The sequence below is a fragment of the Tursiops truncatus genome, chromosome 3 (genome assembly GCF_011762595.2).
Source record: "Tursiops truncatus isolate mTurTru1 chromosome 3, mTurTru1.mat.Y, whole genome shotgun sequence".
In the NCBI taxonomy this organism is placed as follows: domain Eukaryota; kingdom Metazoa; phylum Chordata; class Mammalia; order Artiodactyla; family Delphinidae; genus Tursiops; species Tursiops truncatus.
The window spans coordinates 155,522,846-155,545,154 of NC_047036.1; the positions used below are offsets into that span (position 1 = coordinate 155,522,846).

Consider the following 22,309-nt stretch of genomic DNA (forward strand, 5'->3'; position numbering starts at 1 on the left):
CCCTTAATATTTTTGTGTTACTGTCAGTTGCTCCCTTTATGTTTGTTAATATTTGTTTTATGTCTAGTTGCTCCTATGTTGGGTGCATATATATTTATAATTATTATATTTTCTTTGATTGATACCTTGATCATTCTGTAATGTCCTTCTTTGTCTCCTGTTACAGTCTTTGTTTTAAAGCCTATTTTGTCTGATATAAGTATTACTATCCTGGCTTTCTTTTGATTTTGATTTGCATGGAATACCTTTTTCCATTCCCTCACTTTCATTCTGTGTGTGTCTTTAGCTGTGAAGTGAGTCTCTTATAAGCAGCATATATACGAGTCTTATTTTTCTATCCAATCAGCCACCCTGTGACTTTTGATTGAAGATTTAGTCCATTTACATTTAAAGTAATTAGGTATGTACTTATTACCATTTTGTTAATTTTTTGGGAAGGTTGTTTTTGTAGTTCTTTTTGTTCCTTCCTTCTTTTGTTCTCTTCCCTTGTGATTTGATAACTATCTTTAGTGTTATATTTGGATTCCTTTCTCTTTTGTGTGTGTATCTATTATCGATTTTTGGTTTGTGGTTACCATGAGGTTTATATACAGCAATCTAAAGACCCTGCATTTTTACTGCCCTCTCCCACAATTACTGTTTTTGACATCATATTTTACACCTCTTTGTTTTGTGTGTCCCATAACTACTTATTGTGGGTATAGATGATTTTACTACTTTTGTCTTTTAACCTTCATACTAGTTTTATACATTTTTTTCCATGCTGCACAGCTTGTAGGATCTTAGTTCCCTGACCAGGGATTGAACCTGGGCCCTTGGCAGTGAGAGCACAGAGTCCTAACCACTGGACCACCAGGGAATTCCAATATACATGGTTGATTTTGTTACTTTATATTTGCTTTTACCAATGAGTTTTTCCTCTCACACTTCTCATGTTTCTAGTTGTGGCCTTTTCTTTTTTGTTTAGAGAAGTCCCTTTAGCATTTTTTGTAAAGCTGGTTTGTTGGTGCTGAACTCTTTTAGCTTTTGCTCATCTGTAAAACTTCTGATCTCTGTATCAAATGTGAATGAAAACCTTGCCTGGTAGAGTATTCTTGGTTGTAGGTTTTCCCCTTTCATCACTTTAAATATATTGGGCTACTCCCTTCTGGCCTGCAGAATTTCTGCTGAAAAGTCAACTAATAGCCTTAAGGGAGTTTCCTTATACATAACTTGTTGCTTTCCCCATGCTGCTTTTAATAGTCTCCCTTTATCTTTAACTTTTGCCATTTTAATTACAGTGTGTCTTGGTGTACTTCTCTTTGGGTTGATACTGTTTGGGACTGTTTGTGCTTCCTGGACCTGGATGTCTGTTTCCTTTTCCAGGTTAGGGAAGTTTTCAGCTATTGTCTTCAAATATGTTCTCTGCTCTTTTCTCTCTCTTCTTCTGTGACCCCTATAAGGCAAATGTTTAGTATGCTTGATGTTGTCTCAGAGGTCTCTCAAACTGTCCTCATTTCTTTTTATTCTTTCTTCTCTTCAGCTTTAGTGATTTCCACCACTCATCTTCCAGCTCTCTTATCTGTTCCTCTGTATCATTTAATCTACTGTTGATTCCTTCTAGTGTATTTTTCATTTCAGTTATTGTTTTCTTCATCTCTCTTTGGTCCTTTATATTTTGTAACTCTTTGTTAAAAACTTCTAACTTCTCACTCTTTTCATCCATTCTTCTCCCGAGTTCTTTGATCATTTTTGTGATCATTACCTTGAACTCTTTTTTGGGTAGATTGCCTATCTCCACTTCACTTAGTTCTTATTCTGGGATTTTGTCTTGGTCCTTCATTTGGAACGTGTTCCTTTGTTGCCTCCTTTTGCCTAATTTGCTGTTTTTATTTTGATGTATCTGGTAGGTTGGTTATGTTTCCTGACCTTGGATAAATGGCCCTTTGTAGGAGACATCCTATGCAACCCAGCAGTGCACTCCCTTCTGGTCACCAGAGCTATATTCTCTAGGGGTGCCCCTTCATGGATCCTTCTGTTGTGGCAGGCCCTTGTGTGTGGGTGGTCTGGTAGGCGTGGCTGGCCCCCAGTCCGGTTGGTTGCCAGGCTCTGCCTGTGAGGAGGCTGCTGGCTGCTGGTTGGCAGAGCCTGGTCTCCAGGCAGCTGGATGAGGAACCCCAGAGGGTTCTGAGACTAGTGCTGGCTCACTGGTGGGTACAGCTGGGTTCTGGGGTGGGTGGTTTTGGGTCAGGTTTCTTGGATCTAGTGTTGGCCTGCCAGTGTGTGGGGCTGTTTCTTGACTTGGCTGGCTGCAGGCTCTGCAATGTCCTAAAGCTGGTGCTGACCTGTTGGTGCATGCAGTTGGATCCTGGGTGGCTGGCTTAGGAGTCCAGGGTATCTTAGAGCTGGTCTTTGCCTGCTGGTGGGTGCAGCTGGGGCTTGGGGGTTCCTGGGGTTGGTGCCTGCCCACTGGTGGGGAAAGCTGGATCCTGATGCTAGTGCCAACCCACTGGAGGGCAGAGCTGGGTCCTGGGGTCTCTGGCTGCGGGGACCTGGTGGTTCTGGAGCTTGTGTTGTCCTGCTAGTGGGCTGGGCTGGTTCCTGACACAGCTGGCTATGGGGTCCAGGGTGTCCTGAAGCTTAAGTTGGCCTGCTTGTGGGTGGAACCAAATCCTTGGGCAGCTTGCTGATGGATCCAGTGTGTACTAGAGCTGGTATTGGCCTGCTGGTGGGTGAGAGCAGAGCCCACGGGCTCCTGGGGCTAGGTACAGCCTGTTGGTGGGTAGGCTGGGCCCTGCCATGGCAGGCTGTGGGGCTGGTGTCTGCGCACTGGTGTGTGAGGCTGGTCCTTGGGCTAGTGCCATCCCTCTGGTGGGTGAAGCTGGAGCCCACGTGTTCTGGGAATAGTGCCAGCTCACTGGTGGGTGGAGCTAGGTCCCAGGGTTTCTGGCTGCAGGGCCTTAGGGGTCCTGGAGTTAGTGGGCAGGACTCGGGCCCAAGGGGTCCTGGGGCTGGCATCTGCCCACTCATCAGTGGAGCTGGGTCCTGTGGTCTCTGACTGGGGGGCCCTGGGAGTCCCAGGGTTATTGCCTTTACAGTGGTGTGTGGGATTGGGTAGTGGACCCTATGGTGGGCAGGGTTGTGTCCCAGGGTAGCTGTGGGTTCAGGGGGTCGTAAGACCACCTGCCTGCTAGTGGATGGTGCTGTATTCCAGCCCAGCTAGTTGCTTAGCCTGAGGCATCCCAGTATTGGTGCTGACCCCCTGGTGGATGGGGCTGGTTCCTGGTGCTAATGAGTTAGAGTGAGGACTCCAAGATGGCACTTGCCAGCACCAGTGTCCTTGTGGTGGAAGGAGCTCCCCAAAATGGGTGCCTCCATTATCTGTGTCCCCGGGTGAGCTCCAGTTGCCTTCTGCCTCTCCAGGAGACTTTCCAAGATCAGCAGGTGAGGTGACCCAGGCTCCTTTCAAATTACTGCTTCTGCCTTGGGTCCTGGAGCATTTGAGATTTTTTTTGTTGTTTGTTTTTGTTCTTTTGCTGCACCACACGGCTTGCTGGATCTTAGTTCCCAGACCAGGGATTGAACCTGTGCCCTTGGCAGTGAAAGTGTGGAGTCCTAACCCCTGGGCCTCCAGGGAATTCCCTGTTTATTTTGTTTTGTTTTGTTTGTTTATTTTGTTTGGTTTTTTTTTTGGCTGTGTTGGGTCTTCATTGCTGCATGCAGGCTTTCTCTAGTTGCAGAGAGTGGGGGCTACTCTTCATTGCGGTGCGTGGGCTTCTCATTGCAGTGACTTCTCTTGTTGTGGAGGTGCGTGGGCCTCAGTAGTTGTAGCATGCGGGCTCAGTAGTTGTGGCTTGTGGGCTCTAGAGCACAGGCTCAGTAGTTGTGGCACACAGGCTTAGTTGCTCCGTGGCATGTGGGATCTTCCCAGACCAGGGCTCGAACCCACGTCCCCTGCATTGACAGGCGAATTCTAAACCACTGTGCCACCAGGTAAGTCCACATATGAGATTTTATGTTCTTCCTTTAAGAGTGGAGTCTCTATTTCCCACAGCCCTCTGGGTCTCCTGAAAGTAAGCCCAGCTGGTTTTGCTTTTTTTTTTTTTGGCTCCATTGGATCTTCCTTGCTGCGCTTGGGCTTTCTCTAGTTGTGGTGAGTGGGGTCTACTCTTTGTTGCAGTGCACAGGCTTCTCATTGCGGTGGCTTCTCTTGTTGCAGAGCATGGGCTCTAGGCATGTGGGCCTCAGTAGTTGCAGCACACGGGCTCAGTAGTTGTGACTTGTGGGCTCTAGAGCACGCAGGCTACAGTAGTTATAGCGCATGGGCTCAGCAGTTCCAGCACACAGGCTCTAGAGTGCAGGCTCAGTAGTGTGGTGCCCAGACTTAGTTGCTCTGGGGCATGTGAGATCTTCCTGGACCAGGGATTGAACCCATGTCCCCTGCACTGGCAGGCAGATTCTTAACCACTGCACCACCAGGAAAGTCCCTATTTTTTAAAATTTATTTTTTATATTTTTGGCCACACCACGTGGCTTGCGGGATCTTAGTTCCCTGACGAAGGATCGAAACCGTGCCCCCTGCAGTGGAAGCATGGAGCCCTAACCACTGGACCACCAGGGAATTCCCAATACTTGTAGATTTTTAAAATGTAGGTAAGAGTGCAAATACAGCAAGCATCAAACCTTGTAATTCATCCAGGCTCTGTCCAATGGCAGAGATCAAGTGATGCAAATTCAGATCTAGTGCCATCATTGAAATATAATCATTATGGGGAGAATCAAGCCAGATGCAAATGCCGAGTTCTGAGAGAGACAGAGAGAGAGAGAGAGAGAGAGAGAGAGAGAGAGAGAGAGAGAGGGAGAGAGGGAGGGAGGGAGGGAGGGAAGGAGGGAGGGAGAGAAAAAACACGCAAGCATAGTTGAGCTAAGCAGACTGCAGGTCACAGCATTCTGGAAAGTGAATGTGTGTGTGTGTGTGTTGTAGGAAGGGGCACAAAAGCAAAGCAGGGCTAAGATACCAGAGAATTCAGCAGCCAACAGATCAGCATCAGGCTGCATTTGGCTTCAGGGAACAAATCTGCAGATCTGCAGCTGTTCTGCAAACCTTTATAGTTTCTAAAGTTAGCTTTAGTTAATTTAAGATTTTGGCTGATCTCTATTTTGCTGGGGTTCCGATAGGAATTGCTTTAGACTTACAGAGCATTTTGGGGAGAACTAACCTGTTCTGTGAAGCAAGGTGATAGTCTTGACCCCAAAAGTTCTGTGTGGCCATGGTGGGCCTGTCCACCCACCGCACGGTGGATCTTCTGTTCTCAGAAGCTCCTGTCCTTAAAGTGCTAATAAAGTGCTTTAAAGGTCTCATCAGGGAATCTTTGCCAGCAATGCCCTCTGGTCACAGTTTTACTGACTTTCAATAAGAAGATGACACCACATGGGCCAGCCTGGCGGTAGCTGTGGTCAGGTGTGGTCCACAGTTCCTGGGATGTCCCTGCATCCTGATCACATGCCCTTGGCAAGGTCTTGCCCCCATGGCCCTGCTTGCCAAGTTGGTGTGGAACACACCCCACCCTCATGGGCCCTGAGGGTGCTTGCTCAGGCAGTGGGTGGAGCTTTGGTCTGTTCTTGGTGCTTAAGCTGTCAGCTGCCCCTCTGAGGGTCCCCCCTGCCCTTGGGGCCCTTGGGGAGCAGCCCAAGCAGGTGTGCACCAGTTGTCATAGAACAGACTACCTGGGAGGAGGGTAGGGGCTCTGCTAGGAATGCACTGCCTGGGAGGGGGAGGCCCCATAGGCACCAACAGACTGGAGGTCACCAAAAAGTAACTGGTGGACATCACCAAGGGGTCCGAGCAGCTTGGACTCCACTGTTCCCTATCCCCCTCCAAATCAGAAGTCATGTTTCTTCATCAGCTGCTTCTGGTGTTTATTTTGCCCTGATGCAACCTGGGTGTGGGGTAAGGGACCAGGAGAGAGTGAACTGCATTACTCCATGGGGGTGAGAGTGGGGGCAGTGCAGGCGGGTACTTGGGAATGGGAGCTTGCCTGGGGAGCAAGGGGTGGGCCATGGGGTGGCGGAGGTGGGATTTCGGAGGCAGGAGAGGGCACTTAGGATAAGAGGGGATTGGGGGGGTGGGCGTTGGGGGATGCGGACAGGAGAGGAGGGGCAGGGGCAGGGTTCAGTGGTGTTTTCCAGTCCCTGGAACAGTCGGACAGTGAACCCAGTTGTGCGTCAGCTCTCAAGTAGGTAGGATCCCTTCAGGAGACATCCTCGGCTGACCTGGCTGAGTGGGCAAGGGTGGGGATGGGGAAGTGGTGGTAGGGGGACGACAGTGGGAGAGGGAGGCTGGAAAAGCAGGAAGAAGTTGTTCTAGGAATCAATGAAAAATGGCAATTCAGTTTTTTTAAAAAAAACTTTTACTTAAAAATTGTGGTAAAATATATATAACGTAACAATTAACATTTAAACCATTTTTAAGTGTAGATTCCAGTGTCAAGCACATTTACATTGTTGTGTAAACTTCACCACCATCCATCTGCAGAACTTTTTCATCTTCCCAAACTGAAACCTGTCCATGTTAAACAATAACTCTCTATTCCCCGCAACCTGTAGTACCTACCCTTCTACTTTCTGTCTCTATGAATTTGACTTCTCTAAGTCACTCATGTAAGTAGAATCATTCAGTGTTTGTCCTTTTGTAACTGGCTTATTTGACCTAGCATAATGTCTTCATGGTTCATCCATGTTGTAGCACGTGTCAGAATTTCCTTCCTTTTTAAGGCTCAATAACATTCCATTGTATGGATGGACCACAATTTGTTTATCCATTCATCCATGGATGGACATGTAGGTTGCTTCCAACTTTTGGCTATTGTGAATAATGCTACTATGAACACAGGTGTGTAAATATGGGAATTCAGGTTTCAACACAATCCTAGACAGCATTCCATGTGACCTTCATCACTTCCATAGGAGAGGTGGAAATGATCAGCCTAGAATGGGGGACACATAGCCAGGCACTGTGTCTATGATCTTAACCACTGTGGGGAGTTTAGGGGGAGTGTTTAGAAACTGTACTTAGAGAAAGACAATATATGTTTATTTTTTATTTTTTTATTTTGGCTGCATTGGGCTGTAGTTGCAGTATGCAGGATCTCGGTATCTTTTGTTGGGGCGCATGGGCTCTTTGTTGCATTGCGCAGGCTTCTCTCTAGTTGTGGCGTGCAGGTTTCTTTTCTCTCTCTAGTTGTGGTGTGTGGGCTCCAGAGTGCGTGGGCTCTGTAGTTGTGGCATGTGGGCTCTCTAGTTGAGGTGTGCAAGCTCAGTAGTTGTGGCGCATGGGCTTAGTTGCCCCACGGCATGTGGGCTCTTAGTTCCCTGACCAGGGATCGAACCCGCGTCCCCTGCATTGGAAGGCAGATTGTTTACCACTGGACCACGAGGAAGGTCCCGACAATATATGTTTTTGTTCCTGCAGCCCATCACAAGTGCTGTGCTGGAGTGCATGCAGGAAATTTTGGGTCCATAGGGTAGGTTCATCCTACCACAGGGAGTTCTGGGTTGGGGGCTGATGGATCAGAATCAGTGTTTCTTCAGTTTGATTTAATACTCCAATTGGAAATGGTATTGTGCATCATCCTCTGCTAGTCAACCACCATCGTTTCCTTTCTGTACAGTGTCTCAATCCTTTGTTCATTGTCTCTGGTGGCCTTTATCTTCTCCTAGATTTTATAAGAGTTATGTGTGAATTTCGAATACTAGTTCATCATCAGTTGTTGTATGCCTTGCAGATATTTTCTCTCAGTTTGGGACTCGTCTCTAACCTTTTTTTCTTTTTTCCCTCTAATTTGTAAAATGAACACATGAAAATGTAAAACACATTGGTGAAAGTAGGTATATAGTCATATTTAGGATACAGTAATGCTGTAATGTGTTGTGTTAACAACTTAACTCTAGAATAAAGGTTAAAGGACAGAAATGTTAAAAAATAGATATAGCTATAACAATTTGTTAATGGATACACAATATTAAAAAAAGTAAATTGTGACACCAAGAAAAAAAATGTGGTGTGGGGAGTAAAGGGTAGAGCTTTTGTATGTGGATGAAGTTATGTTGTTATCAGCTTAAAACAGACCTTTATATCTAAAAGATGTTTTATATAAGCTTCGTTGTAACCACAAAGCAAAACCTACAGTTGATTCACAAAAGATAAATAAAAAGGAATCTAAGCATACTACTATAGAAAATCAATTCACAAAAGAAGATTGTAAGATAGGAAGAAAGGAACAAGGAAACTACAAACAGCCAGAAAACAATTAAGATGACATCAGTAAGTCCTTACCTATCAATACAAACTTTAAATGTAAATAGATTAAATTCTCTAATCAAAAGGCATAGAGTGGCTGAATGAATATAAAAGAGACCCAAATATATGCTGCCTATAAGACACTCACTTTAGATGTAAGGACACACACACACACACACAGACTGAAAGTGAAGGGGTCAGAAAAGATACTCCGTGGAAACCAAATGAGAGCAGGTAGCTATACTTATATCAGATAAAATAGACTTTAAACTAAAATGGTAATGAGACAATGATGGTCATTTTATAATGATAATGTGGTCAATTCATCAAGAATATATACAATCATGAATATATACACACCCAACATCAGAGCACCTAAATATATTAAGCAAATCCTAACAGATCTGAAGGGAGAAATGGACAACATTACAATAATTGTATAATAATAATAATAACACTTTCAACAATGGATAGATCATCCAGGCAGATGTACCTAATAGACATATACAGAACATTCTCACTTTTTAAATGTCTTTTTAGGATAGAAGCTTTAAATTTTAACACAGTTAACGTTTCTCAATATTTTTTTAGGGTGCATGCTTTAGGTACATTGCTTTAAAAATTCCCACCACTCTGAGGTCAAGAAGTTGCTGTCCTATACCAGATTCTAAAACTTCTGCTGTTGTACTTTTCACACTTAGGTTTTAATCTACCTGGCACTGATGTTGATGTGTGGTGTGAGGTGGAGGTTAACTTTAATATTTTCCTGTTTATGTAACCAGTGGTCCCAACCCTGCTCACCAAACAATACATCTTTTCCCACTGACCCACAGTGTTCTTGGTCACCCCCACAGGTCTACTTATGTGGGTCTGTCTCTGGGTTTTTCATTCTGCTCCACATGTTCTAGTGTTCTATCTGTCCATCCCTGTGCTAGTACCATGTTGTCTTAATTACTGCATCTTGAGGTTAATTCTTAGAACTTATATGTCTCTATAGCAAGCCAAGACCTTGAGATAGAATCTTGGCTATTTTTTAAAATTAATGTATAATTGACATACAACATTATATTAGTTTTGGGTGTACAATATACTGATTCAATATTTTTATATATTGTGAGATTATTACTACAACAATCTAGTTAACATCCATCACCATATATAGTTAACAGATTTTTTCTTGTAATGAGAACTTTCAAGATCTACCTCCTTAATAACTTTTTTTAAGCAGATAATTCTATTTATTTATTAAAAAATTTTTAAATTAATTAATTAATGAATTAATGTTTGGCTGCATTGGGTCTTCTTTGGTGCATGTGGGCTTTCTCTAGTTGCAGTGAGCGGGGGCTACTCTTTGTTGCAGTGCGTGGGCTTCTCATTGCTGTGGCTTCTCTTGTTGCGGAGCATGGGCTCCAGGCATGTGGGCTCAGTAGTTGTGGCTCACGGGCTTAGTTGTTCTGTGGCATGTGGAATCTTCCCGGACCAGGGCTCAAACCCATGTCCCCTGCATTGGCAGGCAGATTCTTAACCACTGTGCCACCAGGGAAGTCCCTCCTTAGCAACTTTTAAATATGCAATACACTATTATTAACTATAATCACATGGTGTACATTATAGCCCCATGACTTATTTATTTTATAACTGGATGTTTGTACCCTTTGACTCCCTTCACCTATTTCACCGCCCCCCCCCCACCTCTGGCAACTCCCAAGTGAGATCATGCAGTATTTGTCTTTCTCTGCCTGACTTATCTCACTTAGCATAATGCTCTCAGGGTCTATCCATGTTGTTGCAAACAGTAAAATTTCTTTCTTTTTTATGGCTGAATAATATTCCATTGTATATAAATACCACATTTTCTTTATCCATTCATCAGTTGATGGACACTTAGGTTGTTTCCATACCTTGGCTATTGTGAATAATGCTGCAGTGAACATGAGGGTTCATATATATATTTGAGTTAGAGTTTTCATTTTCTTTAGATAAATACCCAGCAGTGGAATTGCTGGATCATATGGTAGTTCTAGTTTTAATTTTTTTGAGGAATCTCTATGCTGTTTTCCACAGCAATTGCACAAATTTACATTCTCACCAACAGTGCAAAAGGATTCTCTTTTTACCACATCTTTGCCAATACTTGTTATTTCTCGTCTTTTTGATAATTGCCATTCTAACAGGTGAGAGGTGATATCTCACTGTAGTTTTGATTTGTATTTCCCTAATGATTAGTGATGTTGAGCATCTTTTTCATGTGGTTTTTTTTTTTTTTTGGTCATCTGTCTGTCTTCTTTGGGAAAATGTCTGTTTAGATCCTCTGCCCACTTTTAAATTGGATTGTTTGTTTTTGCTATTGAGTTGTATGAGTCCTTTATATATTTTGGATATTAACCCCTTATCAGATATATGATTTGCAAATATTTTCTCCCAATCAGTAGATTGCCTTTTCATTTTGTTGATGGTTTCCTTTGCTGTGCAGAAGCTTTTTAGTTCAATGTCGTCCCACTTATCTATTCTTGCTTTTGTTGCCTTTGCTTTTGGTGTCAAATCCAAAAAATCATTGCTAAATCCAGTGTCAAGGAGCTTACTGTCTATGTCTTATTCTAAGAGTTTCAGGTCTTATATTTATGTCTTTAATCCATTTTGAGTTAATTTCTGTGTATGGTGTAAGACAGTGGTCCAGTTTTATTCTTTTGCATGTGGCAGTCCAGTTTTCCCAACACCATTTACTAAAGAGACTGTCCTTCCCCCATGTATATTCTCAGCTCCTTTGTCATAAATTAATTATTCCTGGGCTCTCTACACAGTTCCATTGATCTATGTGCCTGTTTTTATGCCTTTATCCTACTGCTTTGATTACTATAGCTTTTACTATAGCTTGAAATCAGGGAGTGTGATGCCTCCAGCTTTGATCTTCTTTCTCAAAGATTGCTTTGGCTATTTGGTGTCTGTTGGGTTCCATACAAATTTTAGGACTGTTTGTTCTGTTTCTGTGAAAAACCCCATTGGATTTTTTAAAAAATAGGGATTACATTGAATCTATAGTTTGCTTTGGGTATGGATATTTTAATAATATTATTTTTTCAACCCATGAGCATGGACTATCTTTCCATTTATTTGTGTCTTCTTCAATTTTTTTTTCATCAGTGTGTTATTGTTTTCAGTGTACAGATCTTTCACTTTGTTGGTTAAATTTATTTCCAGGTATTTTTTTCTTTTTGGTTCAATTGTACATGGAATTGTGTTCTTAATTTCTCTTTCAGATAGTTTGTTATTAGTATATAGAAATGCAACAAATTTCTGTATGTTGATTTTGCCTCCTGCAACTTTACTAGCATCTTGGCTATTCTTGGTGCTTTGATTATTTATGTGAATTTTAGAGTCAGATTGTTTACAATCTGTTCGCACACACTTGTGCGTGCACACACACAATAGCATTTTGCTCAACACTGCATTAAATTTGTAGGTCAAGTTGGGGAAACTGCCATCTTAGTGTTATTGAATCTTCAAATCTATGAACATCATGTGTCTCTCCATTTGTTTAGGCCTACTTTGATGTCTTTCACAACAGTTGTATAATTTTCCTAAAGTTCTTATATATCTTTTGTTAAATTTATTCATGTGTTGTTAAAAATAATTTTGATACTGTTGCAAATGGTATCCTTGTGAAACTGCATTTATGTAAATTTTTGTTCACAGATGTATAGAAATAAATTTGCAAATGAGTCTTTTCTGTAAGTGATTTGGGGCTTTTTCTGTAGACAATCATATAACCTGAGGTGAACGAGAATTTTGTTTCTTTCTTGCAATCCCTACACCTCTACCTTTTTCCATGTCTTTCTATGATGGATTGAGTTGGGTAGAGATGTGGTACTATACCCCATTTTTGATCTTAAGAGAGATGCCATTGTAATTTTACCACTTGGTCTGATTGTTGCTGAGATTTTTTGGTAGATATCCCTTTTCAGGTTAAGATAGTTCCTTTTGTTTTTTGCAGTCCGTGGGCCTCTCACTGCTGTGGCCTCTCCCGCTGCAGAGCACAGGCTCCGGACGCGCAGGCCCAGCGGCTGTGGCTCATGGGCCCAGCTGCTCCACGGCATGTGGGATCTTCCTGTACCGGGGCACGAGCCCGTGTCCCCTGCATCGGCAGGTGGACTCTCAACAACTGCGCCACCAGGGAAGCCCTAAGATAGTTCTTATAACTGGAAGTCCTAGTTTGCTAAGTTTTTTAAAAAAATCATGACTGGTTGTTAAAGTTTATTGATTTTGGGGGGGATATGAATTGAAATGATGATTGTGTTTTCTAGGAATTTGTCTATAACATCTAAGTTTTCAAATTGTTGTAATAACATTGTTCATAATATTATACTGCTTTAAAAAATAATCTATAATAAGGTATCGTTGATATGTAATAAACTGCATCCATTTAAAGTATACAATCCAATGAGTTTTGGAAAATATCCTATTTAAAAAAAATCATGCTGTACATTAAAAAAAATCTTATAACTGAACATTTGTACAATTTAACCAATATCTCGCCTTTTCCTCCATCCCCACAACGCCTACAAACCATCATTCTATTCTCTGTTACTATGAGCTCAACTTAAAAAAAATTTTTTTTAAGATTCCACATGTAAGTGATACCATACAGTACTTGTCTTTCTCTTTCTGACTTATTTCATGTATCATGATGCCCTCCAGCTCCTTTCATTTTGTCACAAATGGCGGGATTTCCTTCTTTCTTTTTGGCTAAATAGTATTTCATTGTATATGCATACCAAATTTATTTATCCATTCATCAGTTGGTAGACTCTTGGGTCATTTCCATGTCCTGGCTATTGTGAATAATGCTGCAATGAACATGGAGGTGCAGATATCTCTTTGAGATATCGATTTTGTTTCCTTTGGATAAATACCCAATAGTCAAGTGCTGGATCATATGGTAGTTCTATTTTTAATTTTTGAGGGTCCACCCTACTGTTTTCTACAGTGCTGCACCAATTTACATTCTGATCAACAGTGCACAGGGGTTCCCTTTTCTCCACATACTCACCAACATTTGTTGTCTCTTGTAGTTGGATGGTAGCCATTCTAACAGATGTGAGGTGATATCTCGTGGTTTTGATTCGTATTTTTGTGATGATTAGTGATGCTGAGCATCTTTTCATGTGTCTGTTGGCCATCTGTATGTCTTCTTTGGAAACATGTCTTCAAGTCCTTTGCCAGTTTTTAATCAGATTGCTTGTGGTTTTTTGCTCTTGAGTTGTGAATTCATTATATATTTTGGATATTAACCCCTTATCAGATATATGGTTTATAAATATTTTCTCCCATTCTGTAGGTTGTCTTTTCAATTTATTGATTGTTTCATTTGCTATACGGCAGTTTCTAGTTTGATATAGTCCCACTTGTTTGTTTTTGCTTTTGTTGTTTGTGCTTTAGGTGTCACTCAAAAAATCATTTCTAAGACCAAGGAGAAATTTTCCTATGCTTTCTTCTAGGAGTTTTATGGTTTCAGGTCTTACATTTATGCCTTTAATCCATTTTGAGGTAATTATTGTGTATGATATAAGATAGTGGTTCATTTTCATTCTTTTGCATGTGGATGTCCAGTTTTCCCAACCACATTTGTTGAAGAAACTGTCCTTTCTCTATTTTGTGTTTTTGGTGCTCTTGTCAAAGATTAGTTGACTGCAGATGTGAGAGTTTACTTCTGGGCTCTTGATTCTGTTCCACTGGTCTATATGTCTTTTTTTTTTAATGCCAGTACCATTGCTGTTTCAATTACTATAGCTTTGTAATATACTTTGAATCTTCTTATCTTTTCAATCTGTGCAGTGTTTGTAATTCTGCCATCACTTCATTCCTAATGTGGGCTATTTTTGCCATCTCCTTTTCTTGGTCAGTCTTGACAGAGGTTTGTCAAGGAAGCAACATGTAGTTTTATTTATCCTCTCTGATTTCTCTTTACTCTTTATTCATTAATTTCTGTTCTTATCATTATTCTTTCATTCCTTATATGTTCTCTGTGTTTGGCTTGATGATTCTTTTCCTAGCTTCTGAAATTAGATGATTAACTTTTAGATTTTGGCCTTTCTTTTCTTCTACTCTAAGCTGTTAAGGCTGTTTCTTTCTCAACAGTATCCCATTGGTTTGACAGGCCATGTTTTTGATACATTTTAGTTCTAAATATTTAAAAATTTCCATTGCAATTTTTTTAGCCCTTAAGTTATTTAGAGGTTATATCTAAATGAATGGAACTTGTCTTTGTTTTGTTTTTGCTGAATTTTAACATTCTGGTCAGAGGTCATCAACTATGTTATGCCTTTCCTTTGAAGTTTATGGCTGCCTGCTGAATTGAACCTTTTCAAATGACCTCTGAACTTTAGTTACTATTTTCCCACAAAGCCAATTTTGTTTGCTGGTAATATAGCTGCATCAGTTTTCTTTTCGGTTATATTTGCCTTTTCTGTATTTTTCTGTTCTTTTTCTTTGAACTTTTTAATATCCTTATGTTTTAGGTGTGTTTCTAATGAAAAGCATTATTTAGATTTTTCTTGTTGTTGTTCATCCCCAAATCTTTTCTGTTTGGCCAGAATACATATATGCATGTGTGCATGTATACACACACATATGTACGTTAATTCTGGGTCTATTTCTACCACTCACACCCACAGCCATTAGTTTATGAACTGTGAGTCTTGAACTCTGTTGCTCAAAACCATTGTGTTCTTTCTTGTTTAGTGCTGTTGCTTTAGACTTATGTCCTGTACCAATCAGGGATTCCCTGGGAGCTTTTCAGCCTCAGAATTATTTTAACTCCTAAAAACTTTCCCGCAGACCTCAAAGAGCTTTAGTTCCTGTGTGATAAATCTATTGATATCAAAACTGAGAAAATTTTAAATGTTTATTAATTCATTTAAAATAATAATGAGCCCATTATATGTTAATATAAATAACGTATTTTTAATGGAAAAACCCCTGTATTTTCTAAAACCAACAAAGAACAAAATGTAGAGACAAGAGTGGCATTTATTTGTGTGCAAATCTCTCTAATACCCAGCTTCATACAGGACAGCTGAATTCTCTGCTCTGGAGTCCTGCAACCTTGGGACAATGCCACACTGGTGAGAGAGTAAGAGTGAAAGAGGCAACATGGAAACTGTCCGTACTGCTAGGTGTCTTGAAAGGGCTTCAGGGACCCACAAGTTGGTGGGACCACACTTTAAGAACCACGGCACTATAATATTTCTACTCTGATCAGCTTTTTATATTTGAGCTCTGATTAAGACTTCATTGAAAGAAACAACTCTGAAGGCAGGTTGAAAAGTGCAGGGTGAAGGGGAATGCCTGAACCCCAGGCCTGGTACTCACTACTGCAATGAGGCTACTTCTGCCATCAGCCCAGATGGACCAGCCTTGTGGCCTTCACCTTGGCCTTCCTGGTGACCCTCACCATAGCCATCAGTTGGCTTTCACCTTGATCTTCATCATAGCCCTCGCCTTGGCCATCACTGTGGCCCTCACCTTGGCCCTCATTGTGGCCCTCACTATGGCCCTTACTTTGACCCTTACCATGACCCTCACTGTGGCCCTCACCTTGGCCTGGCCATGGCTCTTACCCTAACCCTCACCCCAGCCCTGCTCAGGCTCGGCCTCCTGCACAGCACACTTGGGGGGCTGCTGCTTCTCCTGTTGTTACAGGTTTTCTTTGTTCTAATGAGCCAGGCTGCATGCTGTCCACACTGCTCAGAGTTGGGACACAAAACACCAATTTAGGCAGCTCTGGGTCTTCTCCCGTCTTTGGCCCTCCTAGCATCTCTTCCTGACTGAGTTCTCCAGGATTCTGCTGTTCAGGCCCCCTCTCCTTGTCACGCTTGGCTCCCTCTGCCCAGGGCTGCATCTCCTGGAAGATCTCCCTTGTGGAGTTCCATGAGCAAAGCCCATTGGCTTTGTTTTCCTCTTTTAAAACTTACCTTGTTGTTATTTTTTAACTGCAAATGGGATGTGTGCCTGTTGAATACAACCTAATGGCACAGAAGCACATAGAGTGAAAAGCCTGTGTCCTCCCTTCCACCCTCCCGAAAGTCACTATAATTAGCCATCTGTGCTCACTTTCAGACAATTCTGTGCACTTACAGACATAGATTTATTTGTATGTTTGTGCCCACACACAGTGTTTTGTGTCGTACTTTTCCAAGCTTAAATGGAATTGTGTCCTCTATGTTCTGCAACTCACATTTCTGTACTGGGTACATGTGTTGTGAAGGCTAATTTCATGTGTCAACTTGAGTAGGCTACAGGGAGCCCAAACATTTGGCCCAACATGATTCTGGGAGTGTCTGTGAGGGTGTTTCTGGATGAGGTTAACCTTGAATTGGTGGACTGTATAAAGCAAGTGGCCCTCCCCAGTGTGGGTGGGCCTCATCCAATCATTTGAAGGCCTGAATAGAACATACAGGTGGAGGAAGAGGCAACTCTTCTTGTCTGGCTATTTGAGCTGGACATCAGTCTTCTGTCCTTGGACTTGGACTGGAATATTGGCTCCCCTGGGTCTCCAGTTTGCCAACTCAGATGCATATATATGTGCGTGTTGGTTTTGTCTCTCTAGAAAACCCTGATACTGGTGTCTTCCCATGTCAGTGGGCGAGGACCTCTTGCATTCTTTCTATGACTGCATCCTGTGTTCGCCAGGTATGTCCTGCAATTTATTTGATTCTCCCCCCGGCAAGTGAGTTTGCTGACAATATTTTGCTGCCATGCACCACCTTGAACATCCTTGTATCTGTACTGTAGCGCACATGTGTAAGAATTCCTGCAACTCACACATGTGGCAGGCATCCTTTCTGAAGTTTGTTTTTGGTATCTTCTTTTGGGCAGCCATCATGAATTTTATTTTATTGTTATTATTTTGGCCACGCTGCACGGCTTGCAGGATCTTAGTTCCCTGATCAGGGATTGAGCCCAGGCCACTGCACTGCAAGTGTGGAGTCCTAACCACTAGACTGCCAGGGAATTCCCCATCATTAATTTGAATGTAGTCAAAATAATTATTTTCCTTTTAGGATGTCTGTTGTCTTATGTTTTGTTCAAGAAATTTTTGCATATATATGTTCTCAATTTTCTTCTAAAAACTGTGGTTTTTTTTGGCTGTGCCACACGGCTTGCGGGATCTTAACACCCTGACCAGGGATAAAACCCAGGCCCCAGCAGTGAAAGTGCCAAGTCTTAACCACTGGACTGCCCAGGAATTCTCATGTGTTGGTTCTTTTTTTTTTTTTTTTTTTGAGGGATGTACATTTTATTGTAAGCCTGAAATACTCTTCAGACAGACACAATGTCTTCAGTCTAGGCTCTCATGTGGCTTACAGAGGAAACTGTGATTTCTGGATTAGGGGCAAGGAGAGGGACAGCACAGAGGATGAGTGCTTAGTTTGCCAAAAGGACCTCCTCACGAGTGCTCCTCAGCCAGCTTATCAGCTTTTGCCACAGCTCCTTCAATGGGTCCCACCATATAGAAGGCCTGTTCTGGGAGATGGTCATATTCACCTCCCAAAATCTGCTGGAATCCTTTGATGGCCTTCTTCAGGGGTACCACCTTCTTCACATGACTGGTAAAGATCTCAGCCACCTGGAATGGCTGAGACAAGAAACGCTGTATTTTCCATGCACGGGACACAGTTAACTTGTCTTCCTCAGAAAGTTCATCCATACCCAGGATGGCAATGATGTCCTGGAGGGACTTGTAGTCCTGTAGGATCTTTTGCACCCCACAGGCAACATCATAATGCTCGTTGCCAACAATGTTGGGATCCATGATGTGAGAGGTGGAGTCCAGAGGATCCACAGCTAGATATCTGCCCAGTTCAGCAATAGCACGGGACAGCACTGTGGTAGCATCCAAATGGGCAAAGGTAGTGTCAGGGGCAGGGTCAGTCAAGGCATCAGCAGGCACGTAGATAGCCTGTACAGAGGGGATAGATCCCTTTTTGGTGGTGGTGATTCTTTCCTGCATGGTACCCATATCAGTGGCCAGGGTAGGCTGATAACCCACTGCAGAAGGGATTCTGCCCAATAAAGCAGACACCTCTGAGCCAGCCTGGGTGAAGCAAAAGATGTTATCAATAAGCAGCAATACATCTTGACCTTCTTGGTCTGTGAAGTATTCAGCTACAGTCAGTCCAGTCAGAGCTACCCGGGCCCGAACACCAGGTGGTTCATTCATTTGACCGTACGCCAGCACGACCTTGCAGGTAGCATCTTTTAAGTTGATAACACCAGACTCAGTCATTTCATGGTATAAGTCATCGCCCTCATGGGTCCTCTTACCAACACCAGCAAACACAGAATAACCACCATGGGCTTTTGCAACATTGTTGATTAACTCCATGATCAGTACTGTCTTGCCAACTCCAGAGCCACCAAAGAGCCCAATTTTGCCACCCTGGGCATAGGGAGGCAGCAGATCCCCAACCTTGATACCAGTAGCAAGAATTTCCTGCTCAGCACTCATCTCCATGAATTTAGGAGCCTCAGCTTGAACAGCAGCAAATTGTTTGGTTTCGATGGGAACCTCTCTCATCAATAGGTTCTCCAATGATGTTCATGATTCTATGCAAGGTCTTAGGGCCAACAAGAATTTTGACTGGTGCACCAGAATCCAGGACTTTCTGGCCTCTAACCAAACCTTCTGTACCATCCATGGCAATGGTCCTTACCGTGCTCTCACCCAAATGCTGGGCCACCTCCAAAACCAGCCTGGTTTCCCTGCCTTGCACTTCCAGGACATTTAGGATGGGTGGCAGCCCCTCGTCAAATTGGGCGTCCACCACTGCACCAATGACCGCCACGACACGCCCAGTGGCGGTGCCCGCCTTTGGCGATGGATATGTTTGAGCAGCATAGTCTCTGGCAGGCTGGAGCGCTGCCGAAGCGGCCCGCAGTAAGAGCTGGGCTTGGGGTAGCAGTGCTGAAGGGCTGAGTCCCCGCAAGCCCTCAGAGGCTGAGGCAGCGGCACACGACCCACAAGTCCCAACATGGTGGAGCTGGGGTGGAGACTTTTAGTCAGGTTTTTAAATTCATTGCAGCTTGATTTTTTTAAATTGAAGTAAGATTCGTATAACATAAAGTTAGCCATTTTAAAGTATACAATTTAGAGGCATTCAATACGTTCACAATGTTGTACAACCATCACCTTTATGTAGATTCAAAACATTTTCATCACCTCAAAAGGAAACTTTATACCCATTAAGCACTCACTCCCCATTCTCCTCCCCTAGACCCTGGTAACCACTAATCCACTTTCTGTCTCTGGATTTGCCTGTTCTGAACATTTCATATGAAGGAATCATATAGTTTATGGCCTTTTGTGTCTGCCTTCTCTAACTGAGCATGTTTTCAAAATTAATCCACATTGTACATGTTTCAGTATTTTATTCCTTTTTATGACTGAATAATATTCAATTGTAAGGATAGAGCACATTTTGTTTATCCATTCATCAGTTAATCAGTTGATGGACATTTGAGTTTTTTCCACTTTTTGGCTATTGTGAATAGTTGCTGTGAAAGTTTTTGTGTGGACATGCTTCAGTTTTCTTGAGTGCATACCTAGGAATGGAATTAAAGGGTCATATGGTAATTCCATGTTTAATCTGCTTGAATTTTGTGTATGACACTATATTCGTTTCCTAGGGCTGCTGTAATAAATTACCACAAATTGGGTGGCTTTAAAACACCAGAAATTTATTCTCCTATGGAAGTACAAAATCAAAGTGTCAGTGGGTCAAGCTCCCTCCAGAGGCTCTAGGAAGGATCCTTTCTGCCTCTTTCAGCTCCTGGTGCCCCAGGAGGTCTGGACTTGTGACTGTATCACTACAATCTCTGCCTTTGTCTTCACAAGGGCTTCTTCCTTTGCGTTCCTACATACATCATCTTCCCTCAGTGCATGTTTGCCTCTGTGTCTACATTTCCCCTTATAAGGATACTAGTTATTGGGTTGGGGCCCATCCTAATGACCTCTTGATTTGATTGCATCTGCAAAGACTCCCAAGCACAGATTCTGGGGGTAAGGACTTCGACATATCTTTTTCTGGGGATATCATTCATCCCATGATAGGTGCAAAGTAGTGATCTCGCTTTCATTTTTTTCAGAGAGCTGGTTGTCTAGAAAATTCTTCCCAGTCCTCTGGAGGGACATCTCAGTGTCTGAATGTGTGCAGGCCAGTTTCCAGGCTCTCTATTCTTCTCTTCTCTCCTATTCTATTCTTGAGCCACTGTCTTGTCTTGATTACTACAGCTTCCTAATTGAGCTCTCACATCCAAGAGTCAGTGGTTAGAAAAATAGGGTCTGTTTCTTGCTTGGACAGCTTTCTCTGTTCTTGTGACCCTTTTATATGTGCTAACCTTGGCTCTGGCCATTGAAGGTCCAACAGTGACCACATGGAGGCCCTGGAACAGCTTTGTGGTATGCCCTAGAAATAACTTTGTCCAGAGCATGTCCAGCACAGCCCTGGGCCGAGGTGACAAGGATGTTGTATGAACTGATGCCCAGGAGAAAATAAGTTGGAGTCTTGAAGCTCTTTGGAAAGGCCAAAGATACGGGGGTTGAGCTGGAGAAACTGAGTGACTTTGTAGCAAAGCCATGGCTGTGAAAAGGTCCAGTTTCTAACCATGATAAAAGGGCAAGATTGCCAAGTTAAGTCACCCAGTTAATTGTGGCCCTTAATTTCTACTCTAGGAATTTGTGCAGCCCTAATATTAGCATTTGCAGGGAGGGAAGGCAGCTGTTGGGGGCAGGAGGCAGTTCCATAGTGGCTCCCAGGCCCCATGGTCTCTAATTTTAAACCATGAGAGGGGGAGGGAGGGCTCACAACTGTACTGCTGACACCAGTACAAGGGCACCCAGAAGTTCATTTTCCTTGGACACGTCAAAAAGATCTTCCACAAGCTTTTTCAAAGATTTGGCAAATACTTTGGGGCCAAAAAAATGTTTTTCATATACATTCCCTGGCATTTATTTTAGTGGATACAGGATATATTATTAAAATTCTTGTGTTACTTTAAGTTGTTTAAATTCTTTTTTTAAAACATAAATTTATTTATTTATTTATATTTATTTATTGTCTGCATTGGGTCTCTGTTGCTGCGCGTGGGCTTTCTGTATTGGAGCGAGCGGGGGCTATTCTTCGTTGCAGTGCGCGGGCTTCTCATTGCGGTGGCTTCTCTTGTTGCGGAGCATGGGCTTTAGGCATGTGGGCTTCCGTAGTTGTGGCTTGCGGGCTCTAGAGCACAGGCTTAGTAGTTGTGGTGCGTGGGCTTAGTTGCTCCTCAGCATGTGGGATCTTCCTGGACCAGGTCTTGAACCCCTGTCCCCTGCATTGGCAGGCGGATTTAACCACTGCGCCACCAGGGAAGTCCCTAAATTGTTTAAATTCTTATATCAGTGTTGCTTCCTGAAACTCTCAAATTACAGGATCATTTTTGGACTTTCACCCAAGTTAGTCATCACAACTGAATTCCTCTTGAACACTGTGAAAAAACTTCCAGGACTGATGAGAGAATTTCTAGAATTTAACCAGTAGCATTACAATTCCCCCAGTAGGTGGCCTAAAGCGTTGCCCAGGATTTGAAATCAATTTTAATGATAGTTACTAATTTGAATAATAGTAACATAATTTCAAGCATGTTGTGTTTACTTTAATGTTCTGATTTGGCATTTTTTAAGATCCTGTTTTGTTTGATACGCTGTTTTGGTGGGAGAGAATGATTTACCCAGGAAATCTGCTCTTTGCTACCTATCTCCACTGCCTTGTAGCAGTCATGGTTTCTGATGAGAAATAAGCTGTAAATCATATTGGGCTTCTCTTGCGTGTGGTGAGTTGTTTTTCTTGTGCGTATATTAGTGCACTTAATGGTGTCCCACATTTCTCTAAGATTGTCTATTTTCTTCATTCTTCATTCTCCCTGTTCTTTGGATTGCATAATCTCAATCAGTCTCTATGTTCAAGTTCATGGATTCTTTCTTTTGCCATTGACATC

The 22,309-nt window shown here is 42.6% G+C and overlaps 1 protein-coding gene, 1 non-coding gene and 1 pseudogene across 4 annotated transcripts in view; 1 reads left to right on the forward strand and 2 right to left on the reverse strand.

The window, feature by feature from the left end:
* Positions 1–22,309, forward strand: part of IBA57 (iron-sulfur cluster assembly factor IBA57) — a 74,512-nt gene that overhangs the window by 44,437 nt on the left and 7,766 nt on the right. The gene's annotated exons all lie outside the window — the stretch shown is intronic.
* On the reverse strand, positions 787–859 carry TRNAE-CUC (transfer RNA glutamic acid (anticodon CUC)). Its single transcript has one exon. It is a non-coding gene; the product is annotated as a tRNA-Glu (tRNA).
* Positions 17,538–19,310, reverse strand: LOC101323410 (ATP synthase F(1) complex catalytic subunit beta, mitochondrial pseudogene; annotated as a pseudogene).